Source organism: Staurois parvus, unplaced genomic scaffold, assembly GCF_062004578.1.
Source record: "Staurois parvus isolate SC_StPar_1 unplaced genomic scaffold, SC_StPar_1.0 ptg000022l, whole genome shotgun sequence".
NCBI classification, from domain to species: domain Eukaryota; kingdom Metazoa; phylum Chordata; class Amphibia; order Anura; family Ranidae; genus Staurois; species Staurois parvus.
Window position 1 is genome coordinate 3082322 of NW_028317818.1, and position 14205 is coordinate 3096526.

The window sequence follows — 14205 nt, forward strand, 5'->3', positions numbered from 1 at the left end:
AGACTGCGGACACAGTACAGGAGATGACCAGAGACTGAGGACACAGTACAGGAGATGACCAGAGACTGAGGACACAGTACAGGAGATGACCAGAGACTGAGGACACAGTACAGGAGATGACCAGAGACTGAGGACATAGTACAGGAGATGACCAGAGACTGCGGACACAGTACAGGAAATGACCAGAGACTGCGGACAGTACAGGAAATGACCAGAGACTGGGGACATAGTATAGGAAATGACTAGAGACTGCGGACATACTACAGGAGATGACCAGACACTGCGGACATAGTACAGGAGATGACCAAAGACTGTGGACGTAGTACAGGAGATGACCAGAGACTGCAGATATACTACAGGAGATGACCAGAGACTGCGGACACAGTACAGATGACCAGAGACTGCGGACATAGTATAGGAGAAAACCAGAGACTGTAGACACAGTACAGGAGATGACCAGAGACTGCGGACACAGTACAGGAGATGACCAGAGACTGCGGACACAGTACAGGGGATGACCAGAGACTGCGGACACAGTACAGATGACCAGAGACTGCAGACACAGTACAGGGGATGACCAGAGACTGCGGACATAGTACAGGGAAAATACCAGGGACACAGTACAGATGACCAGAGACTGTAGACAGTGCAGGGAATAACCAGAGACTGCAGACAGTGCAGGGAATGACCAGAGACTGCAGACAGTGCAGGGGATAACCAGAGACTGCAGACAGTAAAGGAGATTAGCAGAGACTGCAGACAGTAAAGGAGATGACCAGAGACTGCAGACAGTACAGGAGATGACCAAAGACTGCAGACAGTAAAGGAGATGACCAGAGACTGCTGACCTTTGGGGAGGGAGGGGGAGCGGGTACCTGAATTTGACAGGTACCCGCTCCCACTTTCTCGGAGTTGTCCTTCCCTCTTCTTCCCTCGCCGGCTTCTGTGACAGCCGGGTGCCCACTGTGCATGCACGAGAAGCGCTGCGCATTGTGAATGGCCAGGTGCCTTCTGGGACCTGTCATGTGTCCCAGAAGACAACGGACCATTCACAAAGTGAAGCGCATGCGCAGTGGGCACCCGGATGTCACAGAAGCCAGCGCAGGAAGACTGTACAGCGCTGGAGCGAGGAACAGGTAAGGCCCTGCAAGAAAGAACAGCTGAGCGGCCGGCCCGGTATTCTGACATGGTGGCAGCAGAAATACCAGACCGGCTGCTTTATATTCGCTCCATAAGACGCACTGACATTTTCCCCCCTTTTTTTGGGGGAAAAAAGTGCGTCTTATGGATCGAAAAATACGGTAATCCTACACCCACAGTTGATCCAGAGGAAGGCAAAAAACCCAGCCAAGCATGATACAATTTGCTCCTGCAGAGGAAAAAATTCCTTCCTAATCCCGAGAGGCAAACGGATATTCCCTTGATCAACTTTACCTATAAATGTTAGTAACCAGTTATATTCTGTGTATCCATGAAAGAATCCAGGCCTTTTTTAAAGCAATCCACTGAGCTGGCCAGACCTAACTCTTGAGGGACTCTATTCCACATTCTCACAGCTCTTACTGTGAAGACACCTTTCCGTATTTGGAGATTAAATTTATTTTCCTCCAGATGTAAAGAGTGTCTCCTTGTCCTCTGTGATTACTTCAAGGTGAAAAACTCCACCCTGAGTTCACTATATGAACCACTGATGTATTTATACATGGTGATCATATCCCCCCTTAATCTCCTCTTCTCAAGAAATAAATTTAGTCCCTCTAATCTTTCCTCATAGCTGAGCTCCCCATGCCATTATTAAGCTTGTGATCTACCAGAACTCCAAGATCCTTCTCCACCATTGGTTCCCCCAGTTGTACTCCCTCTAGTATGTATAATATATGCATATTCTTAGCCCCCAAGTGCATAACCTTACATTTATCAACATTAAACCTCATTTGCCACATAGTTGCCCAATTAAACAGTGCATTGAGATTGGTTTGTAAATTGGAGCCATCCTGTAAGGACGTTATTCCACTGCACAGCTTGGTGTCATCTGCAAAGACTGAAATGGGATTTTTAATCCCAGACCCTATATAGTTTATAAATATATTAAAAATAAAGGTCCCAACACTGAACCGTGGGGTACACCACTGAGGACCCCAGACCATTCAGAGTATGAATCATTAACCACTACTCTCTGAATACGATCTTTTAGCCAGTTTTCTATCCATTTACATACAGATTTTCCAAGCCTGTAGACTTTACCTTACACATTAGCCGTGTGTGGGGAATGCTTTTGCAAAATCCAAGTATACCACATCCACCGCCACCCCTCTGTCAAAGGTTTTGCTCACCTCCTCATAAAAAGAAATCAGATTTGTTTGACAACTTCTGTCTTTCATGAATCCATGCTGTTTGTTGCTTAACCTCCCTAGCGGTATGATTATTTCAGATTTTTGGTGCTGAAAGCGGTACCATTATTTTGCATGGAAATATGTAGTTTCTTTATTGTAGGCTGTAATATTTAGGAATAACTCACTGAAATCTGTCCGAACAAGAGTCTATTAAACATCCCGAGTATGAAATTTGAAATATAGCGCCAAGTTCGCACATCGCTGAGCAAAGTCGCAAAATTGTTTTCAGTGTCTGATGACTAATTTCTCTACGAATCATTATCACTCAATTCTGCAAGTGGTTCTGATTTACTATCGCTGTTCTCTAGGTGGTCTAAACCGCTTTTGACCTAAAGGGACACTTTTTGGACGCCATGGACTTTTCTAAGTTTCCAGGCAGAAAGAACAATCAAAATGCAGACAGGGGACAGGACAAAACACTAGGGACAAAATGTATGTGAAATGGGTTGAAACAGCAATGTTTTACTATGTAAAATCGTTTTGAAAAAAATGACTTTTTTTTTAAATTTTCAAATTTCCCACCGCTGCCGGCGCCTGTACGTCCCGACGTCACAGGGACCGGAACACAGGAGCCGGATGCCGGCATCAGCCGGAGGAGATGGCCGGGGACGCTGCAGGGACACATCTCGGGAGCGAAGGACAAGGTAAGTGCTGCAGGGACTCCCTATGCAGCGCCGCATGGTAAGCCCGAGTGTAGCTCGGGGTTACTGCTTTTGGTACTGACATTTTACCCCGAGCTACACTCGGGAATACCGTTAGGGAGGTTAAAATATTTTTTTCCAGCAAGAACTCATCTATGTGGCCTTTTATTAAACTCTCCAGTATCTTCCCGACTATAGAAGTTAAACTAACAGGTCTATAATTACTTGGTAAAGATTTTGACCCCTTTTTAAAGATAGGCACCACATTGGCTTTACACCAATCCAGTGGTACTATGCCAGTCATTAAAGAGTCCCTAAAAATTAGAAACAATGGCTTTGAAATGACAGAGCTCAGTTCTTTAAGGACACGTGGGTGTATGCCATCCGGTCCAGGTGCTTTATTCACCTTTATTCTGTCTAAATATTTCTGGATCATATCAATTGTGAGCCAATGTGGATCATCTGGAGCTGTGTCAGTACCATGCCCATTATGGACAAGAGCTCCCCCATGCTCCTTTATATACACAGAGCTGAAGAAGGTATTTAATAAATTTGCCTTCTCTTTTTTTTCCTCAGTCACCCACTCTATATTACTTTGTAAAGGGCCTACATGCTTGGACCTGACCTTTTTACTAATATATTTGAAGAATTTTTTGGGGTTTGTCCTGCTATCTTTTGCAATCTGTCGTTCGTTTTCAATTTTTGTTGCCTTTATTTCCTTTTTGCATATTCTGTTATATTGTTTGTAATGTTTACATACTGTTTAAATGTTTAAATAAGGTTTAACATACTGCCCTCAATCAGACGTTCGCGGTGATACCTCACATGTGTGGGACGATTGCTGTTTGCGTGGGTACTGGACCGACGTGGGCTTTTTCCCATGCTCATTGATTGGACTTTGACAAACATGCAGAACAGGACTAAGTATTTTCATTCTTAAAGGATAAGTTTAGGGTGCAAAATGTAACATGTTACTGCTGCAGCTGCCCCCGCTCACCCCTTTAGTCTTTGAAGGCCGGGGATCTTCTCTCAGCCGTTCAGGGCTCTGCCTACCTGGTCGCATCATTCATTCACAGAGTTCTGTAAATGATAAACTACAACTACTGTTAGCCTTTGCGGCTGGCGGCTTGTAATTCTCAATGAACTACCAGAGCACTGTGAGTATCTAGGTAGTTCATTGATTCTTCCTGTCATTGTGTAACTGCCTGCTTGTATGAGGTACAAGCAACTGCTTACACTAAACCTAATTATCAATCAGTACACTCACTACATGATTACCCCTTACACCACAAAAAATTATCAAACATATAAACATAAGTATAGACATATTGCATATGAATCAATAATTAAACATAAGGTTGCTGCGTACACCATAAAGTGGTTTCGCTCCACCCCTTAGTAAATAATGCAGCAAAAGATGCCACGCAACTCACAAATCTTCACTGTAAAATAATATTAAAGTCCAAAACATGGAGTCTAAAGTAGTAAGATCTTCCACCAAATTATCCATGTGTCTAAATATCTCCATCCACTATAATCTTCTATAAATGATCACCAGTTCTACTCATGCATAGACCTCCCATGTGTAAGCCGTGTACCGGAGTGGGCTCCCCAGGATACAGTGAAGTCACGAACGAGGAAAGCAACCCCAACACCAGCTTTTGTCACAACAGAATTTTACTTAGATGTGGCAAATAAACACAACCAGAAATGCTGGAAACATACAATAAATTTACATACACACAGCCCAAAGGCTGAGACCCTTGTGCTGCACAGCACGGCGCCTTCTGATGGATGAAGGTAGAAAGTGTAGTAATTTACCTACTGGCGGGCACAACGAAGCTGCCACACCTTACCTGTTATTACCCTAAAAGAGCAGGAATCAGTGTATGGGTGTATGGTATGGGCTAGCCTGCAGTGCAGCACAACAGCTTACAATCTTACACAAATCTACAGTATTCCCCTTTCCCATAACTGGTCCTGTGGCACGTGCCTGAGTATTATTTCTGAGCAAAACGTCAGTCTGGCTTGAGTTTGTAGGATTTTATCAGCTCTCCAATGTGAAATGTCACTTTAAGTTGTGGAGTCCTTCCAATGATCAGTATCAACACTTGTGGCTTGACACAAACAGAGGCCCTAACTAACTAACTATAGGCCTGTCTCAGTCCTATAGGCGCCAACACTGAAATGAGGTGCGTGCACGATCTTACCAACCCGGGTCTGCTTTGCATCCGCTGGTGACGCTGAACAGAACAACTGTCTCTCCACTAAGCATGCAATATCACAGTATATAGATTGCTTAGTTCCTCAGCTTCCCATCAGCTTCCTGGAAGCAATCTTCCTTTCTTTGAACAGGGTTAGCGTCTTGAACACCATCAGCTTCACTCAACTGAATTTCTGATCACGGAGGGCTGTCCTCACATCTGGATGGCATCGGATTCTCAGATCACACAGCCCCCCCTTCTCTCTCTCAAGCATGGCTGCTTTCCTCTCCTTTTCCTTTTCACTCTCCAAGTGTAAAACCTCACCTCTTCATGAATATAGAAATCTCTATGCAGTCTGAGGCTGTGTTAGAAAAAACAGTGACATCTTGTGGCTAAACTGCAGAATGTCAGTCAGAACGTTTTTAATTTACTTCAATCAGTGTTCAAACAATGAGAGCTGTTTCCCCATCTCACACATGAACAATATATGCTCACCTTCAGACCAGACCCTGATGGCTAGACAAGGTTACATGCGCTTATGCCCCCTTCATGGGCTGCAAACAGGATGGCTCCAGATTCACTCCACCACAGAGGGCCCCACTGTTCCACAGATCCTCCACTCACATAAGAAGCGCTATTTCATTCATGAAAGAAGAATAGGGACAGGCAGTGCTCTCCATACAGTAAAAACAGTTTTTGATATTTAAAATGACACTCACAAGTCAGTCAAACACAGGCAGCTCTCAGTCTCACCACCTCCACTACCGACATCAAGATGGATGCCATCTGACCTCGCTCCAATTATATACACCCAATCAACAGGCTTCCTCAGAAGAACTGGAGCAAGTCAGCAGGATGTTCTTATATACCCTCCAAGCCGTTACCACAGCAACCACCATTGAACTGGAAGTGACATCATGGCCAGCTCCTGAACTGGAAGTGAAGCCCTTGGAGACTCATGTGACAGGAAATAACACTGGAGGGGCCCCATGTGACTGGAAATGAAATTGCAAGGGTCAATCCAACTAAATCTGACCCCAGCACAGATTTTGTTTTCCATTAATGTCTCTTTTTCTTTTGTGATACATTTTTTTCTGGGAGTATTTAGTTTGCACATTTTCTCTTTTCTATTTTTAAACAATACTGTATATATGATCACTAATGCACTAAGACAGAATTTAACCACTTCCCATCCATAGTACATACTTGAACGCCCTTCAATGGGAAGGGTGATATCTTGGTCATCACTGCAGCTGCAACAAGGTCCAAGATATCAGTGATTCTGCACAAAATAAAAGTAATCTGGGCAGCTGGATTACTTTTACAGGTGGAGAAAGGGGGTCCCATCCCCCTCCAGACACCACTGCCCACTTTACTGGGGCTCTACCATGCAACTGGGGAGCCTGATAAGTATAATTCCAGCAGCATCCTTTTACTGAGACAGAATCCCTGTCTCTGAAGAGTGCCACTGTACTGTAAGTCTCAGGATAATTCTGCCTGTGGTAACAGTGGGTATTACAGATATTTATTAAGAGTCATAATTGTTATTGTGAATATTGATATTTATGATAAATATCTGGTGGCAGTGGTTGATTTGGGGTATAAAGAATTGACTGCATAGTTAACAAAACCCAACAATGATTGCTCTTAGTCTGCTTGCACTTAGAATCTTTGTAAATAGAAAGCCCAAACCACTTGGGCGCTGGTAACCATAATAAGGCAATGTAGCTTGTTGAGGCTATGACCACAGCTGCTCAATTAACCACAGGAGATATATGTAAAAGAAACAATAACTGATAATAAGCGTTATTGGAGTCGAGCCAAAACAGGATGTAATCATGACTGGTAGAACAAAACAGAATGGCACTAATAATGTCAATGTTGTCCAAGATAAAAAATGATTTTATTATTTACTTAAAAGTTAATAAAAGCATGAACCAAAGTTCTGTATCCAATACGAATCAAAGACAAAGTGAGTAGTGAAGCCCATATGTAATTTGTTGGCAATAAAATTTGCTTACTGCTGGAGATACAGGATGTGCCGGACCAGGGTACAAGAGACAGTGATGGAGAAATCCCATGGACCACTCAATATGGTGTGTGGGTCACCAGCTGTGAGATGGTGGTAACACTCACTGTAACAGGATGCAACCTCTGAGTGTCCCCAGAACTCGTGCACCGGAATTGATGTCAATGGACAGCAGAAGCCGGCGGAAGATCGCTGACAGAAGAGCCAGGATACATAGGGCTGACCACAGCAAGTCCTGGTTGTTATAACAATGCATTTCGCACAGTCTCATGCTTTGTCAAAGTATTACAGTGCGTGTTACAGCCATCTCACAGCTGGTGACCCACTACCCTGATCAAAGAGCTCTTCTACCTCAGATTTAAACTTTGCTGTCAGACTCTGAGGGCCCAAAGCGAGCTATTCTCATTGTTGCTAGTTCTTATTGCTCACTGAGGTTGCGACCACCTCAGGTCAGAGGCATTGGGTTAATTTCTGAAAGCAGGCCTGCTAAGATTGATTGAACTTCTGCTATATGTGTTACTTCTTTGTTTAGCATTGCTATGAGTAATTATTACCATTCCAAATATCGCTACCAGTTTGTACTGTTCAATCAAGTTTACACTGAAGTTTAATATAAACCTCATATGAGTTTTCTCTAATTTGAGTGAGTTTACTTTCTGGTGTTAATTTATTCAAGGTCAAAGGAATCTTGTGGTGTCAGCAGGCATTGGGCTTTCAGAGAGGGGTCCAGAAGGACAGGGAGACTGAAAATAACTCTGCTACTCTGAAGGGGGTAGTGCTACATTACTTTTGCCTGATAAAGGTGTGCCAGTTGCTTTTGCTGACATCCTTTTGAAGTTTTGAAGCTGATATAATGCATCAGCATTTCCTGAGACAGGTGTATCAGATTTTTTGGCTGTATTTTTTACTTGGCCAAAAAACTAGCAATAGGGGTTATTTACTAAAACTGGAGAGTGCAAAATCTTGTGCAGCTCTGCATAGAAACCAATCAGCTTCCAGGTTTTATTGCCAAAGCTTAATTAACCATTTCAATACCGTGCAATTTTACAGCTTCCTGCCCAGACCAATTTTCAGCTTTTAGTGCTGTCGCACTTTGAATGACAATTGCGCGGTCATGCAACATTGTACCCATATGAAATTTTTATCATTTTTTTCCCACAAATAGAGCTTTCTTTTGGTGGTAATTAATCACCCCTGAGTTCTTTATTTTTTGCACTATAAATGAAAAAAGACCGAAAATTTAGAAAAAAAATAAGATTTTCTTTGTTTTTATTATAAAATTTTGCAAATAAGTAATTTTTCTTCATAAATTTAGGCACAAATTTATACTGCTACATACCTTTGGTAAAAAAAAAAACAAATCGGTGTATATTATTTAGTCTGTGTGAAAGTTATAAAGTCTACAAGCTATGGCACCAATCATTGCAAATTGATCACACATGAAGCACTGATGGCCTATTTCATTTCTTGAGGCCCTAACATGCTAGGAAAGTACAAATAGCCCCCAAAAGACCCCTTTTTGGAAAATAGACAGTCCAAAGTATTTAGTAAAAGACATGGTGAGTTATTTGAAGTTGTAATTTTTTCCCACAATTCTTTGGAAAATGAATAAATTATTATTTTTTTTTTTTCACACATAATTGCCAAAATAACAAGTTATTTCTCACACCTGGCATAGACATACTTGCAATTGCACCCCAAAACACATTCTGCTACACTTCCTGAGTATTGTGATACCACATATGTGAGACATTTCCACAACCTGGCCACATACAGAGACCCAACATCCAAGTAGTACCTTCACACGTTGTAGGAGAATAGAAGTGGCATAAATTACACATCTAATTTTCTGACTACCTATCACAGTTTTGAAGGCCCTAGAGCACCAGGATGGTAGAAACGGCCACAAAATGACCCCACTTTGGAAAGCAAACATCCCAAGGTATATTCTATAAGGCATAATGAGTCTTTTGAACATGTTATTTTTTTCCAAATGTTTTTAGAAAATGTGGAAAGAAAAATGAAAACTTTTTTTTTCACACAAAGTTGTCAATTTCTAAGATATTTCTAACACACAGCATGTACATACCAAGAATTATGCCCCAAAATGCATTCTGCTACTCCTTCTGAGTATGGCGATACCACATGTGTGAGACTTTTCCGCAGCTTGGCCACATACAGAGACCCAACATCCAAATAGCACCTCCATGCATTCTAGGAGCATAAAAGGGGCATAAATTACACATCTAATTTCCTGACTCCCTATCACAGTTTTGAAGGCCCTGGAGCACCAAGACAGTGGAAATACCCACAAAATGACCCCATTTTGGAAAGCAAACATACCAAGGTTTATTCTATCAGGCATAATGAGTCTTTTGAACATGTTATTTTTTTCCAAATGTTTTTAGAAAATGTGGAAAGAAAAATGAAAACTTTTTTTTTTCACACAAAGTTGTCAATTTGTAAGATATTTCTAACACACAGCATGTACATACCAAGAATTATGCCCCAAAATGCATTCTGCTACTCCTTCTGAGTATGGCGATACCACATGTGTGAGACTTTTCCGCAGCTTGGCCACATACAGAGACCCAACATCCAAGTAGCACCTCCATGCATTCTAGGAGCATAAAAGGGGCATAAATTACACATCTAATTTCCTGACTCCCTATCACAGTTTTTAAGGCCCTGGAGCACCGGTATGGTAGAAACACCCACAAAATGACCCCATTTTGGAAAGCAAACATCCCAAGGTATGTATCAGGCATAATGAGTTTTTTGAACATGTTATTTTTTTCCACAAGTTTTTAGAAAATGTGGAAAAAAAATGAAAAAGTATTTTTTTTTTTACACAAAGTTGTCAATTTATAGGATATTTCTTCTATACTCGAAAATACATTTTATTTCTCCTCCTGAACATGAAAATACCACATGTGAAACTTTTTCACAGCTAAAGAAAGGATAAGCAAAAGATTACCTATGGTTTTAGGAGAGCATTGGACCAGGAAGCAGGCAACAGCAACAGGATTCGACCAGGCAGCAGGCAGGAATATGGTGGATAAACAAGCCAGGGTCAGAACAGGCAGCAGGCTGAGATCCAGGTAGAAGGAAGAAACATGGTCCATAAAAAGTCCTAGGTCAGTCCAGGCAGCAGGCAGAGATATGGTCAGCACAGCCAAAATATTGGTCCAGACAACAGGCAGGAACATGGTCCATAAAAAGTCCTAGGTCTGTACAGGCAGCAAGCAGAGATATGATTAACCTGTGTTGGTTTGTATTGGTCCATGCAAAGTATTGGTCCAGGCAGCAGGCAGGAACATGGCCCGAAAGTTTTGGGTCAGTACAGGTAGCAAGAGGAGATATGGTCAGCACAGCCAAAGTATTGGTCCAGGCAGCAGACAGGAACATCAGGCTTAGGGCCTTGATCAGGTAGGACTGGGGCACAGGGGTAGAGGCTTCGTCCCACCCAATCTCTTCGAAGCCTCCGGACAACAGATCCTATTACGGGACTAACAAAACCCGGAGAAAACCAAAAACTGGTTTTTATCTATTCTGAAGCCCCTCACATATGCGAGACCCCTGTGTTATCTTGAATCCCACTACTGCAGCAGCAGGGCAAAAGATCAATCCAAGCAGCAGGCAAAAAACATTGTCGATTTAACAGGCCAAGGTCAGTCCAGGAAAAAGGCATAAACGTGGTTAATAATCCAGACGGCAGGCAGAAGCATAGTCGATAAACAAGCCATGGTCAGTTTTGGTGAAAAGCAGAAATGTGGTGTAGAAGCAATTCAGACAGCAAGCAGAGGCATTGTCGGTAAACAGGCCAGGGTCAGTTAAGGTAGAAGGCAGAGGCATGGTAAATCATGGCAGTAGGCAAAAGATCAGCACAGATAACAAAAATAGGGAAGTTGCAGGCTGTTGAAAATATGGGGAACTAATATCTTATTAAAGTGTGATAACGTTTGAAGCAGTCTCCGAAGCATATGCCTGGTTGGGAGGGACATTGGGGACAATGAATACTGGTGTCTTTCCTAATTCCCCTTCTGCTGCATACCTTACATGTTTTTCGACGTCTTCTTCCTGTTTCTGATGGTGGAATTCTCTCAGGGAAATGGCGTTCATGCATGGCGGACATGTTGGCAGTATGTCAGGCAACTGTAATGGGTACACTACTGATGGGCTGCAGTGATGGTGGCTTTTATGGGTACTCTGATGACAGGCTGATGACAGGTACACTAACAGGCTGCACAGTTGTATGCGCTGACAGGTACACGGTGATGTGCTACTGACAGGTATGCGGTGATGGGCTGCTGACAGGTACGCGGTGATGGGCTGCGGACAGGTACACTGTGATGGACTGATGACAGGTACACTGTGATGGGCTGCTGACAGGTACACTGTGATGGGCTGATGACAGGTACACGGTGATGGGCTGGTGATGCGCTGACAGGTACACTGACAGGTACACTGTGATGGGCTGCTGACAGGTACACGGTGATGGGCTGCTGACAGGTACACTGTGATGGGCTGCTGACAGGTACACGGTGATGGGCTGCTGACAGGTACACTGTGATGGACTGATGACAGGTACACTGTGATGGGCTGCTGACAGGTACACTGTGATGGACTGATTACAGGGACACTGTGATGGGCTGATGACAGGGACACTGTGATGGGCTGATGACAGGTACACGGTGATGGGCTGGTGATGCGCTGACAGGTACACTGTGATGGGCTGGTGATGCGCTGACAGGTACACTGTGATGGGCTGACAGGTACACTCTGATGGGCTGACAGGTACACTGTGATGGGCTGACAGGTACACTGTGAGGGGCTGACAGGTACACTCTGATGGGCTGACAGGTACACTCTGATGGGCTGACAGGTATACCGTGATGGGCTGATGATGCGACTGACAGGTACACTCTGATGGGCTGACAGGTACACTCTGATGGGCTGACAGGTACACTCTGATGGGCTGACAGGTACACCGTGATGGGCTGGTGATGCACTGACAGGTACACTCTGATGGGCTGACAGGTACACTCTGATGGGCTGACAGGTACACTCTGATGGGCTGACAGGTACACTCTGATGGGCTGACAGGTATACCGTGATGGGCTGGTGATGCGCTGGCAGGTACACTCTGATGGGCTGACAGGTACACTCTGATGGGCTGACATGTACACTCTGATGGGCTGACAGGTACACTCTGATGGGCTGACAGGTACACCGTGATGGGCTGGTGATGCGCTGACAGGTACACTCTGATGGGCTGACAGGTACACTCTGATGGGCTGACAGGTACACCGTGATGGGCTGGTGATGCGCTGACAGGTACACTCTGATGGGCTGACAGGTACACTCTGATGGGCTGACAGGTACACTCTGATGGGCTGACAGATACACCGTGATGGGCTGGTGATACGCTGACAGGTACACTCTGATGGGCTGACAGGTACACTCTGATGGGCTGAAAGGTACACCCTGATGGGCTGACAGGTACACCCTGATGGGCTGACAGGTACACCCTGATGGGCTGACAGGTACACCGTGATGGGCTGACAGGTACACTGTGATGGGCTGACAGGTACACTGTGATGGGCTGACAGGTACACTGACAGGTACACTGTTATGGGCTGACAGGTACACTGACAGGTACACTCTGGCAATCTATAATGTGCTGCACTGTACTGAGCTGTAACTCACGGTTCCCCTTCTTCTCCTCACACAGGATCCGTGTGTGAGGAGAAGAAGTGGTGACAACAAGTGACAGCTCTTTGTTTATACTTCTGATCGGCTGTGATAGGACACAGCCAATCGCAGGGTAAACAGCCAATTGTATTGGCTGTTACCCTAATCAGGGAAAGCGCTGTGTCCATGGGACACAGCTGACAAGATACCGGCTCGCTGCGCGCCGCCGGGGGCGCGTTTTGGGGGCGTGCTTTGGGGGCGTGTCCGGGAGGAAGCCAAGTGACAGCTCCTTGTTCCTACTTCTGATCGGCTGTGATAGGACACAGCCGATTGCAGGGTAAACAGCCAATAGTGTTGGCTGTTACCCTCATCAGGGAAAGCGCTGTGTCCATGGGACACAGCAGACAAGAGACCGGCCCGATGCGCGCCGCTGGGGGCGCGCTTTGGGGGCGTGTCCGGGAGGACGCCAAATGGCGTGTACCCGGAAAGCTGCAGCTCTTTTGAAGCCGCCAAACGGCTATTGGCCGGGCGGCTAATGGTTAAACAAACTGGAGTTAGAAGCTGATTGGCTACCATTCACAGCTGTACCAGAGTCTGAGTGCTCCAGTTTTAATAAATCTCACCCAATGTATTGAAATTTGAAGCCAGTCCCTAATGTAGATGTACCAGCATTATTTAGCTACATTTTTGTGTTTGGCCAAAATGTAAATACTCTTTTGATATATTGCAGGTAATATAATACCTCACAATTATCTCACATGAGTGTACCAGTTTGTTTTGACTATATTTTGACCTTGTTTTTAGTGGAGTGGAGAGGGATTAGAACACCAAATTAGGTTTTTATTCCTTTCTGTGCCCCCTGTTAGGGATATTCACCCTATCTATTTGTCCTGTTAACCGTTATTGACAATAACAGTTAGCAGGACAAATAGAGAGGCAAATAGACAAATAGGTGAATCTCCTCAACGGGGGCACAGACAGGAATAAAAACCTAATTTGGTGCTCTAATCTCTCTCCACTCCAATAAAAAAAGTTATATTTTTACCTTGGCCAAAAGGCTGACAATGACTTGAAATTTTAAAACTATACGTGGCTACTGCATGAGGATAATCAGTTTCTTATAAATTATAATTTGTTACTTGGCCAAAATATAACACACTTTTGACATTGTGAGTTTCAGCTGAATTTAATTACTTGTCCTAAAACTGACACTGTTTTGATAGAGAAAGCTGATATGATACCTT

General features: G+C 44.1%; 1 protein-coding gene across 3 annotated transcripts in view; it reads right to left on the bottom strand.

The window, feature by feature from the left end:
• The window catches only part of NPRL3 (NPR3 like, GATOR1 complex subunit), a 249808-nt gene that overhangs the window by 229740 nt on the left and 5863 nt on the right, over positions 1–14205 (bottom strand). For 2 of the 3 annotated variants that reach the window (XM_089691819.1, XM_089691772.1), the window contains exons 3-4: positions 9763–9887; positions 9357–9481 (exon numbers count right to left, since the gene is read on the bottom strand). The exons of the other annotated variant lie outside the window; for it this stretch is intronic. The gene's annotated coding sequence lies outside the window, so the exon portion shown is untranslated. The remainder of the gene's footprint in view (positions 1–9356; positions 9482–9762; positions 9888–14205) is intronic. 3 annotated transcript variants of the gene reach the window in all.